Genomic DNA, 14,696 nt, shown 5'->3' with positions numbered 1-14,696 from the left:
AACCGAGGCCTGCCAGGCAAGTGCCAGCTAGGGAAGGGCTTGGACAAATTCAACTAATCCCAAAGCTGTGGAAAAGACCTCAGCCTTCATGGATGTGTGATGATTCTATCAGAAAATGTCTAAGGATTGGCCAGACTTTCCATCCTCCACTTGCTGGCACAGCATAGGGAAGAGTTGCTGACTTAAGTTCATCCAGCCTGTACCGTAGCCTTTGAAACGGTTCTCCTTTTCTGAGCTTCATTCTTAGCTTCCTGTACATGTGCGGAGGTGTGGGGTGTGGTTTGGATGCACAAGGCTGCTCTTCCCTACCCCAGAACCTAAGAAGGCCAACAATGTGAAGATTCCTAGTGAGCCCAGGCTGTCAGCTTGTTTACTACCAAATGTTAAAAAGAAACGTTTGAGTTTTAGGTAAGATACAAAGGACAAATAATAATATCTTTAATATACAATTATCATTCTTATTCCAAATGAAACTTCAGCTTTACGATTGGGCATTGGGAAGTTAATGTATACTTAATTTTTCATCTTACAGAAGTGGCAAGGGGCAGCTTGAAGGGATAATTTTTAATGCATTTTATAATGATTATCATTTAGAGAAATCCTTATGTTGTATCTCATTAACACTAAGATGTCATTGAAAGACACACTATTGTTTTACAACTCTAAGATGCAATCTCATCACTTAGAATGTTTATACTTTTTAACAGAGCTTCTTGCAACATGTTGAGACGTAGACTTTTGGAAGGCAAATAGAGAAATAAAAATATATGGGAAATAAATCTGTTAAAGATTTCTTAAAATGTCTCCACATTTGGAGACTGCATCCTGTGAATCATCTTTCAACTCCAGATTGGTTCCTGTGCTTTCTTACACAACATCATTCTCAGTGCTACCAACAGCATTGGTCATGCAAAGTTTGGTTTTATTCTAAGCTGCTGACACCCATACTGCAAGTTTTCACTGAACTGGTGACACTAGCCCCTTCTTTCTTTGAATTTTCTTTCATCTATTCCTAGAGATTTTGACAACTCCTTCTGCCTTTCATTATGTTGTTTTCCTTGTACTAGGCAATCCTTTTGTGCCTATCTCAGAAACAAAATGTGATACTCTTCATCCCTTTATCTTCTTGTGTCCCATAAAGCACTTGGTTGTTGATCTGCAAGAAAATATGTACTTGGGTTCATTCCTAAAACAACGAGCATGTGCTTCATTAACAGTAAATTTACGTCATCGTCTTCTATTGTGTCATTCTGCACACACAACACACAAGCCAAAATCATGGTGTTTTCTGATATTTAAAATGACAATTACACTCAACACATGAAACATAAGCAATCCACACAACTTAATTGAAGTGTCAAGAATATTAACCTGAAGACTTAGTTCGTCCCTGTACAAGTGGCAGCAGCCATGTCACTCTGCTTGTCTGACAGCTATTGCAAGACCCTATTGATGATAAGATGCATCACTAGTTCAAGGGTATGGGAATGTAGAATATATATGTACATCTCTGAGTGGAGGGGAGTCATTCTAATTTGAAACAGTATATTTATGAGGATCAGATGAAGTCACACTTGAAAAGCCCCCAGCACAGTAGCTGGCGTGTGTCAAGCTTTTAGTGTTTTCTCTCCTCAACTGTGCTTCCTTAAGAAAGCTGCAAAACAGTCTGGGCACAGTGGCTCACACCTGTAATCCTGGCACTTTGGGAGGTTGAGGCAGGAGAATAGCTTAAAGCCAGGAGTTCAAGACCAGCCTGGGCAACAAAGCAAGACCCTGTCTGTACCAGAAAACAAAAATAAAATTAGTTGGGCATGGTGGTGCATGCCTGCAGTTCCAGCTACTTGGAAGGCTGAGGTGGGAGGATCACTTCAGCCCAGGAGTTTGAGGCTGTGGTGAGCTGTGATGGCACCACTGTAATCCAGCCTGGGTGACTGAGTGAGATGCTGTTGCAAAGAAAGAAGGAAGGAAGGAGAGAAAGAGAATAAGAAAGAAAGAACAAAGTATACACATCTTATTCCATGAACTATTGACAATTTAGGTCATAGGCAATCATTCTTAGTCTAAACTTTCTTGAAGGAAGAAACAACTTTCTGTCTGGCACTAAGTTTCAACATAATTTAGGTCCCCGACAATTTTTGCTGATTTAATGAAAATTATCAATCCTCCCAGAAAATTGTTCTTAAACGGATGTATAGGTAGATAGGTAAGATGTATAGGTAGGTAGGTAGGTAGATGGGTAGATAGGTAGGTGGGTAGATAGGTAGGTAGGTAGGTAGGTAGATAGATGGATGATGGATGGGTGGTTGGATAATAGATGTTAGATTGATAGATGACAGACAGACTGTATGCAATTTCTTTTTTTTTAGAGTCACTAATTTTACTTTTTTAAAACGTTAAAAAATCTACTTTTAATTTTTTCGGAAGTTATTGGGGTACAGGTGGTATTTGGTTACTCGAGCAAAGGAGCCACTGGACACAGAAGTTTCTGGTTGGTGAAGTGACACCCCAAGGATCCCGTAACACTTTGGGAAGTATGGCCATTTTTGACGATATTGATTCTTCCTATCCATGAGCATGGAATGTTTTCCCACTTTTTTGTGTCATCTCTGATTCGTTTGAGCATCATTTTGTAGTTCTCCTTGTAGAGATCTTTCACCTCCCTGGTTAGCTGTATTCCTAAGTATTTTACTCTTTTTTGTGGCAATTGTGAATGGGAATTGCAGTCCTGATTTGGCTTGACTGTTGTTGGTGTATGGGAATGCTAGTGATTTTTGTACATTGTACAAAAAAATGTACATTTGTACATTGATTTTGTATCCTGCAACTTTGCTGAAGTTGCTTATCAGCTGAAGGAGCTTTTGTGGAGACTGTAGGGTTTTCTAGATACAGGGTCACGTCATCTGCAAACAGGGATAGTTTGATGTCCTCTCTTTTTATTTAGATGCCCTTTATTTCTTTCTCTTGCTTGATTGCTCTGGCCAGGACTTCCTATACTATGTTGAATAGGAGCAGTGAAAGAGGGCATCCTTATCTTGTACCAATTTTCAAGGTGAATTCTTCCAGCTTTTGCCCATTCCGTATAATGTTGGCTGTGAGTTTGTCACAGATGGCTCTTGTTATTTTGAAGTATATTTCTTCAATACCTAGTTTATTAAGAGTTTTTAACATGAAGAGGTGTTGAATTTTTATCAAAAGCCTTTTCTGCATCTACTGAGATAATTATGTGGTTTTTGTCTTTAGTTCTGTTTATGCAATGAATCACATTTATTGATTTGCATATGTTGAACCAACCTTGCATCCCAGGAATAAAGCCTGCTTGATCATGGTGGATTAGCTTTTCATGTGCTGCTGGATTCAGTTTGCCAGGATTTCTTGAGGATTTTTTGCATCGATGTTCATCAAGGATATTGGCCTGAAGCTTTCTTTTCTTGTTGTGTGTCTGCCAGGTTTTGATATCAGGATGATGCTGGCCTCATAGAATGAGTTAGGGAGGATTCCCTCCCTCTCAATTTTTTGGAATACTTTCAGTAGGAATGGTACCAGCTCTTCTTTGTACATCTGGTAGAATTCAACTGTGAATCCATCTGGTCTTGGAAATTTTTTGGTTGGTAGGCTATTTATTGCTGATTCAATTTCAGAACTTGTTATTGGTCTATTCAGGGATTGAATCTCTTCCTGGTCCAATCTTGGGAGCGTATATGTCCAAAAATATATCAATTTCTTGTAGATTTTCTGGTTTATGTGCATAGAGATGTTGATAATATTTTCTGATGGTTATTATTTCTGTGGGGTTAGTGGTAATATCCCCTTTTTCATTTCTAATGATATTTATTCGGATCTTCCCTCTTCTTTTTTAATCTAGCTAGTGTTCTATCTATTTTATTAATTTTTTTTCAAAAAACCAACTCCTGGATTTGTTGATCTTTTGATTTGTGTGTGTGTGTGTGTGTGTGTGTGTGTGTGTGTGTGTCTCTGTCTCCTTCAGTTCAGCTTGGATTTTCATTATTTCTTGTCTTCTGCCGGCTTTGGGGTTTGTTTGCTCTGGGTTCTTTAGTTCTTTTAGTTGTGATGTTAGGTTGTGAAGCTGAGTTCTAACTCTCTGAAGTGGGCAATTAGTACTATAAATTTCCCTCTTGCTCCTGCCTTAGCTGTGTTCCAGAGATTCTGGTATATTGTATCTTTGTTCTCATTAGTTTCAAATAGCTTCTTGATTTCTGCCTTAATTTCATTATTTACCACAAAGTCATTCGGGGCAGGTTATTAAATTTCCATGTAATTGTATGGTTTTGAGCAAATTCCTTAGTCTTGATTTCTAATTTGATTGTGCTGTGGTCTGAGAGAGTGGTTGTTATGATTTCAGTTCTTTTGCATTTGCTAAGGAGTGTTTCGTGTCTGATTATGTGGTCGATTTTTCAATGTGTGCCATGTGGTGAGAAGAATGTATATTTTGTTGCTTTTGTGTGGAGAGTTCTGTAGATGTCTATCAGGCCCATTTGATCCAGTGCTGAGTTCAGGTCTTGAATATCTTTGTTAATTTTCTGACCCGATGATCTGTCTAATACTGTCAGTGAGGTACTGAAGTTTCCCACTATTATTGTATGGATGTCTAAATCTCTTTGAAGTTCTCAAAGAGCTTGCTCTCTGAATCTGGGTGTTCTTGTGTTGGGTGCATATATATTTAGGATAGTTAGGCCTTCTTGTTGAATTGAACCCTTTACTATTACATAATACCCTTCTTTGTCTTTTTTGATCTTTGTTGGTTTAAAGTCGTTGTCTGAAATTAGGATTGCAACTCCTGCTTTTTTCTGTTTTCCATTTACTTGGTAGATTTTCCTCCATGCCTTTATTTTGAGCCTATGGGTATAATTGCATGTGAGATGGACTGCATGCAGTTTCAACGGTTCAGGTTCACTGTTTATTTAAACCAAATACTACAGGGTATGATCTCCTGAACTAAGCGGGTGAAGTACATGTTTCCTATAAAACAGCCTTTTTCATTATCTCACAGGACAATAACTTCTTTAGAGTTTTGATAAATCTTTTAGTTCCCCCAGCAAGCATCAGATAATGAGTTAAAGAATACACCATATTGTTTAAAATATGGCATTTATTTGTCTACATGCTGTATATCGAGGTTCTTGGAAGCACCTTTTCATTATGTTTATAAAATGGTTACTTGCAAGTGGTTGCTTGCCAGTTTAAACTAGCTTAAGCTGTGGCAAAAAGAGGAATTTACTATCTTTGGTAGGTTCCAAATTAAAAAATAAAGTGAGCAAGAACTAAGATTAGGAGAAATTTACGAGCTTGGATGAAGGTTCCCAGTATTTCTCATTATTTTTATGTTTAATGATGTATATTTCCTTTTCTGTAAATAATGATACACTATTCAGAATAATTGTTTTGGGTTGTTTGCTTCCTTCTTATTAATTTATAAATGCTCTTTGTATATTGGAGATACTAACATTTTGTCTGTTATATGTTTTCCTCGCATGTTTTTCAAGCCTTTGTGTTTGTTTCTCAGTAATGCTGGTGGAGTCTTCTTTTTTGAGATATTTTAAATATTTATGCAGCAGTGTCTTTCACCACTGCCCTACATCTTCTTTCCACTTTTTGGCTCCCACTTACTTAAGGAGGCCATCTCCAACTTAAAGTTCTATGAATAGTTCTATATTTTTCCTTTCTTTTTAGTCATTTTTATTCACATATAACTTTTTCTATAAGATGTGATGCTGAGTCTAAGTTAATTTTCTTGCTAATCAATGTCCTATTGAATCTGAAATTACTTGTTGACTAGTTTCATCCCTTTTCTTCTAATGTATAATGTTACTTATATCTCAGTTTTCCATTATTAGCTTTATCTGTCGATGGACTCTGTTCAATTGATTTATGTGTAATTTTTCTAGGTAGTGTGTGGTTCATTTACAGTAGCTTTGTTTTAAATTTTAATAATAGACAAAAACTTCTCTCCTTATTACACTACATTAAGCTTTACTCGACAATATTTGTGCAGTCAGCTTTAAGAGCTCCAAAGTAATTTTCTAAACTCTCCTTCTAAAAAATAGCAAAATTTAAAAATGGGAATTCAGATGAAATTTTTTTTGTAAACATTGTTTGGCTTTGGAAAGGATGAGCATTCTAATGTTTTAATACTTTCTGTCTCAGAGGTTTATCGACTTCTTTTTTTATTAGGTCTAGTTTGCCGTCAACACCCATTTAATTTTACATAAACATGCTCTTTGAGGCTGAAGCGAATATGACTGATTTTCAATGTGAAAATAAAACATAAAAACCCCTTCTTGGCTCATGCCTGTAATCCCAGCACTTTGAGTGGCTGAAGCAGGCAGATCACTTGAGGCCAGGAGTTTAAGACCAGCCTGGCTAATATGGTGACACTCTGTCTCTACTAAAAATGCAAAAGTTAGCCTGGCATGGTGGCCTATGCTTGTAGTCTCAGCTACTCGGGAGGCTGAAGTGGGAGAATCGCTTGAACCCAGGAGGCGGAGGTTGCAGTGAGCCAATATTATGCCACTGCACTCCAGCCTGGGGAGCAGAGCGAGACTCCCTCTCAAACAACAACAACAAAAACAAAACTGTTCTCGGAGTTATTTCTAAACAGAACTTGTCTCTAATACTAACGTAACAGAAATGTATTTAATTTTACATTAGTATTAAAGATAAGAACATTCTTGGCCAACAGGAAATGGATTAAAGCCTTGCAGAGGAGGGAAACAGTGAATTTTGCCATTCACTTAACCAGTTTTCACACACACAGAGAGAAAGTCCAGAAGCCTGGCTGGTAAGAAATTCTTACCCTTTTGCTGGCATGCTAGGGTTTTGGGTTCTCTTTTTCTGAGCAACTTTGGTGACCTTGCTCCCTGTGGCATAGCTGTGGGGGCCAAGCCATGTTACAAAAGAAAATGATTCCTTTCCATTTCATGGAACCATAGGCAAAAGCCTCTCCTTTTTATAAGAGGCCAACCAGTGGGTTGCATGGGAAAATAAGATAATTAAATGCACAGAAAGAAAAAAATTCATTGGGACATAAGTGACACAAACTTTGGTTCCACATACTGTCAGTTCTCTCCTTAAAAAGCCAGCACCCAAAGTTGACAGACTCACACACCCAAACAGACAGATGACAGAAAAGTCCACAGGCTTCCCCTCCTCACATGGTGTGACAAAGAGAAAGTGAAATGGTGAGGGGTTTTGAATAGAGTTACAGGATTGAGGGCCAGTGTGACAGAGAAGGGGAGAGAGAGGGAGAGGAAGAGGGAGGGAAAACAATAGAGGGAGAGAGGGAGGGAGAGGGAGAGGAAAGAAGAAGAAAGGGAAGGAGGGAGAAAGGGAGGGAGGGATGGATAGAATTTTTTCTTGGGACTGGAACCCAAACCAACTTAAACCAGGGGAAAGGTACACTCTGTCCCACTGCCTGCTGAGTTGTTCAGATCCAAGTAGTCAACGATTTCAACCTGTCTCTCACAGATATCTGTTCAGGTGACCCAAACCACTAAGGATTAGGAGAGGAGAGGCAAGGCACCCTAAATGACAGAAAAGTTAGGAAGTGAAAAGGAGAGAAAGCAAGAAGGGAAGGGAGAAAAGCATTGCCTGCAGGAGGGATGGGGGAGGCAAGGAGGGCTGGCAGGCTGGAGGAAGACTCAACCATCATGGTGACACCGAATCAGAAGTTCAGGCAGCTGCTTGTCAGCCCTGAAGGGATCTTGTCCAGCAGTCCCATCAGCTCACAAGTCTCCCCCTCAGGGAGAGAAAGGCTCCCCACATCCCATTGTTGGGAACAGGTGCTCGGTGTCACAAAAATCAACACTGAGTCAAAGGATCTCTCAGCAAGGCTAGTTTACTTTCTGCAGAAAGAGGGCCGCTGGCTAGCAGTCTTGCCACGAGAGCACACACGAACAAAGGAGACAGGGTCATTTATAACCTGATGTGCCACCCTACTGCTGTGTCCAGCTTCCGTTGGCTGGAACGGGACCTCACATTCTGTACTTGACCTGATTGGCTAGCAACTTAGAACTTCCCCAAAGAGGCAAAGGCAAAGGAGAACAAATGAAGACAGGAAGTAACTTGTGGAATGCTGAGAGAGGCAAAAGCACTTCCAGATAAGGAAGAGGAATAGGCTATGACCTAATGCTTGCTTGGGCCTGTTCAGGCATGCCAGGGCAAATAGCTAGGCTAAAATGTGGGAGCTAAGAACACAGAGTATATTGATTTCTTTATTACGGCTAGCAGATATTTAAGAATATTAGCACAGTTCTTTGAGTAAATTTTGCTTCTAAGAGAGGTCACTATCTTTTCTCAATTAGACTGGGAGCAAAGTCCCTTTGAAGAGGAACCTCTACTTATTTTATTTTCTACACCGTGATCCCAGGCAGGCCCCTAAATAATACATTACTGGTCATGGGTTCTTGGGCTCTCAATGCAATAGAAATTGACAAGCGGTCAAAATAGTTTTCCCAGACAAGGCTTCATTGGAGATTATGCCTGGACAGAGGCAGCACAAGAGAGAAAGAATTCCCTGATGACTCCCTGAAAAGAGCTGGTAGGGCTTTTTTTATTAGGCAAAGTGTGGGAATTGACATCAGGGGTAGGGTATGCAGGCTGGGCTGGGCAAAGCAGGAGAGGTATAGGGTATGCAAGTCAGCAGTATCTACTTAGAATGGTTTTCTTGAGGAATGGACCACCTGGTGGTCTGGCCCCTGGCAGCAAGGCTGTGAATCAGTTGTTTAGCATTCTTTCTGGAATCTTGGTTGTCTCCTAAGACCAGTTCCTGGGATTCTTTAACTAAAAGGACTATTAGCAATGAGGTAGCGGCGTGGGTTTTGTGATCAGCAGGAATGTTCTAGTACAGCAGTCCCTAACCTTTTTGTCTCCAGGGACTGGTTTCCCAGGGAAGACAATTTTTCCATGGACCATGGAGGAGGGGGATAGTTTCAGGATGATTCAAGCACATTACATTAATTGTGGACTTTATGTCTATTATTATTACATTGTAATATATAATGAAATAGTATACATTATATATTACATATGCAGCTCACCATACTGTAGAATCAGTGGGATCCCTGAGCTTGTTCTTCTGCAGCTAGATGGTCTCATCTGGGAGTGATAGGAAACAATGACAGATCATCAGACATTAGATTCTCAGATCAGATAAGGAGTATTAGATTAGTTAAGGAGTGTGCAACCTAAATACCTCACATGTACAGTTCACAATAGGGTTCATGCTCTTATGAGAATCTAATGCTCCTACTGATCTGACAGGAGGCAATGCTCAGGCAGTAAGGTGAATGATGGGGAGCAGCTGTAAATACAGATGAAGCTCCACCCACTGACTCACTGCTTACTGCCTGCTATGCAGCCCAGTTCCTAAAAGGAGACACACTGGTACCAGTCCATGGCCTGTGGGTTGGGGACCCCTGCTCTAGTAGGGGTGAGATGAAACCAAGCCCTGACTCTTCTCTGTCTCAAGGAGAGCCCTAGGTACATAATACTGAGAAGAGGAGCAGCTCTGTAATTGCAGTTTTAGGCACAAGGAAGCATCACTGGGCATCCTGATTATCTCTTTAATGAATGTTCACCGTCACTATCTTGATAATATCTGTAGGTATCATTTACAAAATTTTCTTGAAATTTTAAATTACTATCTTGAAATAATTTTAAACTTACAAAAAAGTTGTACAGTCAGTTTCTATCTTTCACACAGATTCCCATGTTAACATCTTAAATGATCTTAATACAATTATTGAAAGCAAGAAATGAATATTGACTAACACTATTAACGAATCTACAGACTTTATTTTAATTTTATCAGTTGTCCCCTCATGTCCACTTCCTGCTTCAGGATCCAATCCAGAATCCCACACTGCTTTTGATGATCATGTCTCTTTTGTGCCCTCCCAACTGGGATAGTTCTTTGTGTTTTCTTAGAGTCTGTATTTCTCTATTTGGTATCCATTAACTACAGGGTTTAACTCATGGTCAGAGTTGTTTGCATCTCCCCCGAGAGCCAGAACCCCTGCTCTGAACCATCCCCTTTAGTGTAGGGGAGAGAAGAGGGTTAGATCAAAGGTTTCAGTCACTTCCTACAGGAACCTCACTGAAGTAGGACACAAGTTCCTGAAACCTTTGATCTGAGGTCCTTCAGTGAGGGAGGCAGGACCTCACTGATGCAAGAAACATGCTGGAGGAATAGCAAGTTGACCTCCATTCCAGTCTTCTGTGGCTGTGTAGATCAAGAACTAATTTCCACCTCAAAGGGAAGACTTTCCTGGACAGGCTTGCAGCCCTGAGTGGAAACATTCCACTGCCTTTGACTCCTGACTCCGTATCTCTTTTCCAGTAACAATTGTGTAAATGTTTATTAGCTGACAATTATCTAACAATTCTTGGCTTCCAGACTTTACCCATGTCAACATTTTTCAAAGTGTGGCAGCAAACACTTTCTTTTCTTTAAGGATTCTGAATATAGGCCCTCAGTCTTTTCTGGCTTGTAGGGTTTCTGTTGAAAGGTCCACTGTTAGCCTGATGGGATTCCCTTTCCGGGAGACCTTCCCCTACTTTCTAGCTGCCTTTAATATTTTTTCTTTTACGTTGACCTTGAAGAATCTGATGACTATGTGTCTTGGGAGTGGTCCTCATGTATAGTATCTCACAGGAGTTATCTGAATTTCCCAGATTCGAATGTCAACCTCTCTAGCAAAGTTGGGGAAAGTTTCTTGGACAGCATCCTCAAATGTGTTTTCCAGGGCGCTTGCCCTCTCTCCCTCTCTTTCAGGGATGCCAATATGTGGTAGGTTTGGTCTCTTTATATAGTCCCAGATTTCTTGGAGGTTTCATTCTTTTTTTAAGAAAATATTATGTCATGAAAAAAGTCATCAATCAACTAGATTCATACTCATTTGAAAAAGAATTGAAAATTTATTAAATAGGCGGAATGTGGGCATCTTGTTCCACATGGGACTGAAAAGATGCCATAGGTTCTCTAAGAATTGTACAGTCTAAAAAAATAACAAGAAAGGGGAAGGGAAGGGAAAAAAATCACATGATATTGGGAGCCATCTCACATTATGAATAATCTACCAATAAACATTTTAAAAAGAATACTCTTTGTTTCTACAGTAGCTTTGAGTTTATAGTTCTTGGAATGACTGTATTCCATTGAAGACATCTCAGTAACAGGAGGCTGTTTTAGCAATCCCATGTGCAAATATTAATAAAAAAAATATAAAATAATGCAATTCATCTCTTGCCATCACCCCAGAAATCATGACATTTCTGAGAACTGTTTTGCTTGAAAATGAGTTAAGCTATAAGTTTCGGCTGAAGGTCCATCTCTCCAGCCCGTTTGAGTGCAACATCCACTAGAAGCTGAAATCCACTAAAGTCCTGGTTGAGGTCCGTTGGAGTAGGTGTTGAAAAGACTACTCTATGTATTGGTACTTGGTCCAGATTTACCTATGTCCTCTGGGCACACGAGAGAGGTGTCTATAAAGTTGTCGGCCGCCACCTGCTGTATATCTGTGTTTTGTCCCACACCAACTGACTGGCAGAGAAAGGGACATCTTTCAATGCAGCCACAGTGGCATGGCAGATCACTGATGGACAAGCCAAAACTGATCCTGGGGAAGAGGGCTTAGGAGACAATGGCCTCCCTAGGGTTGGGTTTGGCCCAGCTGTACAGGAATGAAATGGGGTCTCCTCTAGAGCTGGCATGAAGTTTTTGATGCCCATCACCGACTTCACAGAGCTTGTTTCAGAAATCTTGGGCCCATGGCGGGTAATTATGAACTGATTTGGATCTTTGCCATCCCTTCTCAGCATGTCAGGATGCGTACGCCACATGAAATATTATCTCATCCGTAGGCTCATTTATCTGAGAAGCCTGTGGCGGGCGTTGATGAACCAGTTACAGACCTGTAGTGTAGACAGATACGTTTGCTGAGACAACAGTGCTTTTTCTTGCTCAGAAGGATAGGCGTTGTAATGGTGCTCATACAGCCAATCCTGAAGAATCTGCACAGACTCCTTGGGCAGGTTGCCCCTTCTCCTTCTCTTGCCTGAGCCAGGGGATGAAGGAAGGTCCAAGGGAATGTCCATGGTATCCTCACCCTCCGTCTCACTGCCAGATGCTGCAACAATACCCTTCGTTGTTTCCATGAGTTGGCGCAGAGGAGCAGGACCCTGCACGCCCCAGGATGGGGACACCTATGCGGCCAGTGGGGCCCAGCCTCGGTCCCCGGCTTCAGGGAGAGGGTTTTGTTCATTTTAAAAAATTCTTTTTTAAATTTTTGTCTGACTGAGTTAATTCAAAGAACCAGTCTTTGAGCTCTGAGATCCTTTCCTCAGCTTGGTCTACTCTGTTGTGAATACTTCGGATTATATTATGAAGTTCTTGTCAGTTTTTCAGCTCTGTGAGATCTATTTGGTCCTTTCTTAAAATGGCTGTTTACTCTTTCAGCTCTTGAATCATTTTAGTAGATTCTTTAGATAACTTGGATTGAGTTTCAATTTTCTACTTAAATCTTGACGATCTTCATTGCCATGGAGCTTCTGAATTCTGTCTGCTATTTCAGCCATTTCGGTCTGGTTAAGAACCATTGCTGGAAAGCTAGTACAGTCATTTGGTGGTGAGAAGACACTCTGGCTTTTAGAGTTGCCAGAGTTCTTGTGCTGGTTCTTTCTCATCTGTGTGGGCTGAAGTTGCTTTAATCTTTGATGTTGCTGTCCTTTGGATGGGGCTTTTGGGTTTTACATTCTTTGATGGCCTTGAGGGTTTAACTATGGTATAAGTTGGGTTTAGTCAGCTGGTTTCATTTCTGGATGATTTCATGGGGCCAAGGCTCAGCTTAGCACTTCTGGGTTGCATCGTCTAACCCTGGGGAGTTGGTACCAGGCTCATGGCTTTGTTCCCTGGATCTTCAGGGTTAAACACCTACTGCACTAGAGGGGCTAAGGTGTTCCCCATTCACTAGCAACGACACTCCAATGTGGGGTGTTGACCGAAGTGCTTCATCTGGGTTATGGCAATGGGATCTTCACTCACACATGTGCTGGTGGTGGTGGAGCATTGATGTCTGTGCGCATGTGCATGCTGGCAAAGTGTTGAGGGGAGGCTGTGGGTGAGTGCTTGCTGGCAAAGTGGTGAGAGGAGGCTTTGGCTGGGTGCATCCTGGTGGGACCTGTCTGCAAAGGCTCTCTGATAGTTGGACAGGGTCTACTGGTGAAAGGGCTAAGGCAGTGGCCCCTGGGAAGCACCCCAGTTTGGCAACTGAGGCTTTGCCGCAAACAGATGTGGCAGGTAGGGAACTTAGGAGAGGCCAGCACACTGGGAGGCACTCGTATCAGACTGGACCCCTCCCCTAGGCAAGATAGTCCTATTCCGTCCAGGTCTGACAGTCAAGAAAGGCCACAGCCACGTAGAGGAGCAAGGTGAGCCTTGGGGAATGAGCATCCCCGTCCATGCTCCACTGCAGCTGTTTCCAAACCAGACTCTCTGGGCTCCACACAGGCTAGAGTCCTGTCCCTGCCAACTCTCCAAGAGCTCTCTCTGCCAGCGCAAATGTCCATGGGGGCTGTGGGACCTTTTGTAGCTAGGATTCTGGAGGTCTCTGGCAAGAGTGGGCCACTCCATGCCTATTTAAGTCTCCACTTCCCCAGGAGCTGTTCAGGGCCAGGAAGAAGTCCTCATGCTCAGCAACCCTGTGCAGGGTTTCCAGCTTCCTCCCCTTCCAGCTGAGGGCCTGCCTCCCTCACTCCACTCTCAATGCCTTCCTTTCAAAGATCTGCTTGGTGTATGCTGGTCTTCTTGATGGTCAGTCTCTTGGTGGGAGAAGCTCTTCCTGGCTGCATCTAGTTAGCCATCTCAGCTCCTCTCCCCAATGAAAACCAATATTTTTTTAAAAAAACAAAATCGTTCAAATTGAATTCTAAGATTTTAAGGCTGAATTTAAGAAAGAACCTCTATGCACATGTAAGAAATCTATGTTACATATGAGGTTCCAGAAATGTTAAAAATTAGTATGTAGAAAAGATACATCATGCAAACACTAACAAAAGAAAATTACTGTAGCTAAGTGAATACCAAGGTAGGCTTTAATGCAAAAGATAAAGCTAGAGATAAAGCAGGACAAGTAATAATGACACAGGGATCAATCCAAATGCAACATATAATAATTATGAATCTGAATATACCTAATTACTTAGCTTCAAAAAAGTAACTAAAATAAAAGTGGAAATAAACAAGTTCACAACTATGGTGAAAGACTTTAATATACTTTTGGGGATAGCTTATGTAATAAGGAGAACAAAAAATCAGAATGGGCTAAAAATTTGAACAATGCAACTAACACACATAACCAAACTTATATGTGTATATGTCTGTATGTATTTATATGTGTGTGTGTATTTATATGTGTGTATATATTTATATGTGTATACATATATATGTATATATAGTATGAGATACACACATATATTTCACACACACACACACACACACACATATATTTTGAGACGGAGTTTCATTCTTGTCTCCCAGGCTGGAGTGCAGTGGCATGATCTCAGCTCATTGCAACCTCCACCTCCTGGGTTCAAACGATTCTCCTGCCTCAGCCTCCTGAGTAGCTGGGATTACAGGTGTGCATCACCATGCTGGGCCAGTTTTTGTATTTTTAGTAGAGACG

The 14,696-nt window shown here is 41.1% G+C and overlaps 2 protein-coding genes and 1 pseudogene across 5 annotated transcripts in view; 1 reads left to right on the top strand and 2 right to left on the bottom strand.

Annotated features, from left to right (window-relative positions):
* IGFL4 (IGF like family member 4) overlaps positions 1-14,696 on the bottom strand; it is a 199,082-nt gene that overhangs the window by 85,412 nt on the left and 98,974 nt on the right. The window lies entirely within an intron of this gene.
* IGFL2 (IGF like family member 2) overlaps positions 1-14,696 on the top strand; it is an 81,201-nt gene that overhangs the window by 42,823 nt on the left and 23,682 nt on the right. The gene's annotated exons all lie outside the window — the stretch shown is intronic.
* LOC129465195 (homeobox protein TGIF1-like) lies at positions 11,317-12,186 on the bottom strand (annotated as a pseudogene).

This window comes from Symphalangus syndactylus, chromosome 17 (genome assembly GCF_028878055.3).
Source record: "Symphalangus syndactylus isolate Jambi chromosome 17, NHGRI_mSymSyn1-v2.1_pri, whole genome shotgun sequence".
NCBI lineage: Eukaryota > Metazoa > Chordata > Mammalia > Primates > Hylobatidae > Symphalangus > Symphalangus syndactylus.
The sequence above is the reverse complement of the archived record's forward strand: the minus strand, read 5'-3'. Positions and strand labels throughout refer to the sequence as shown.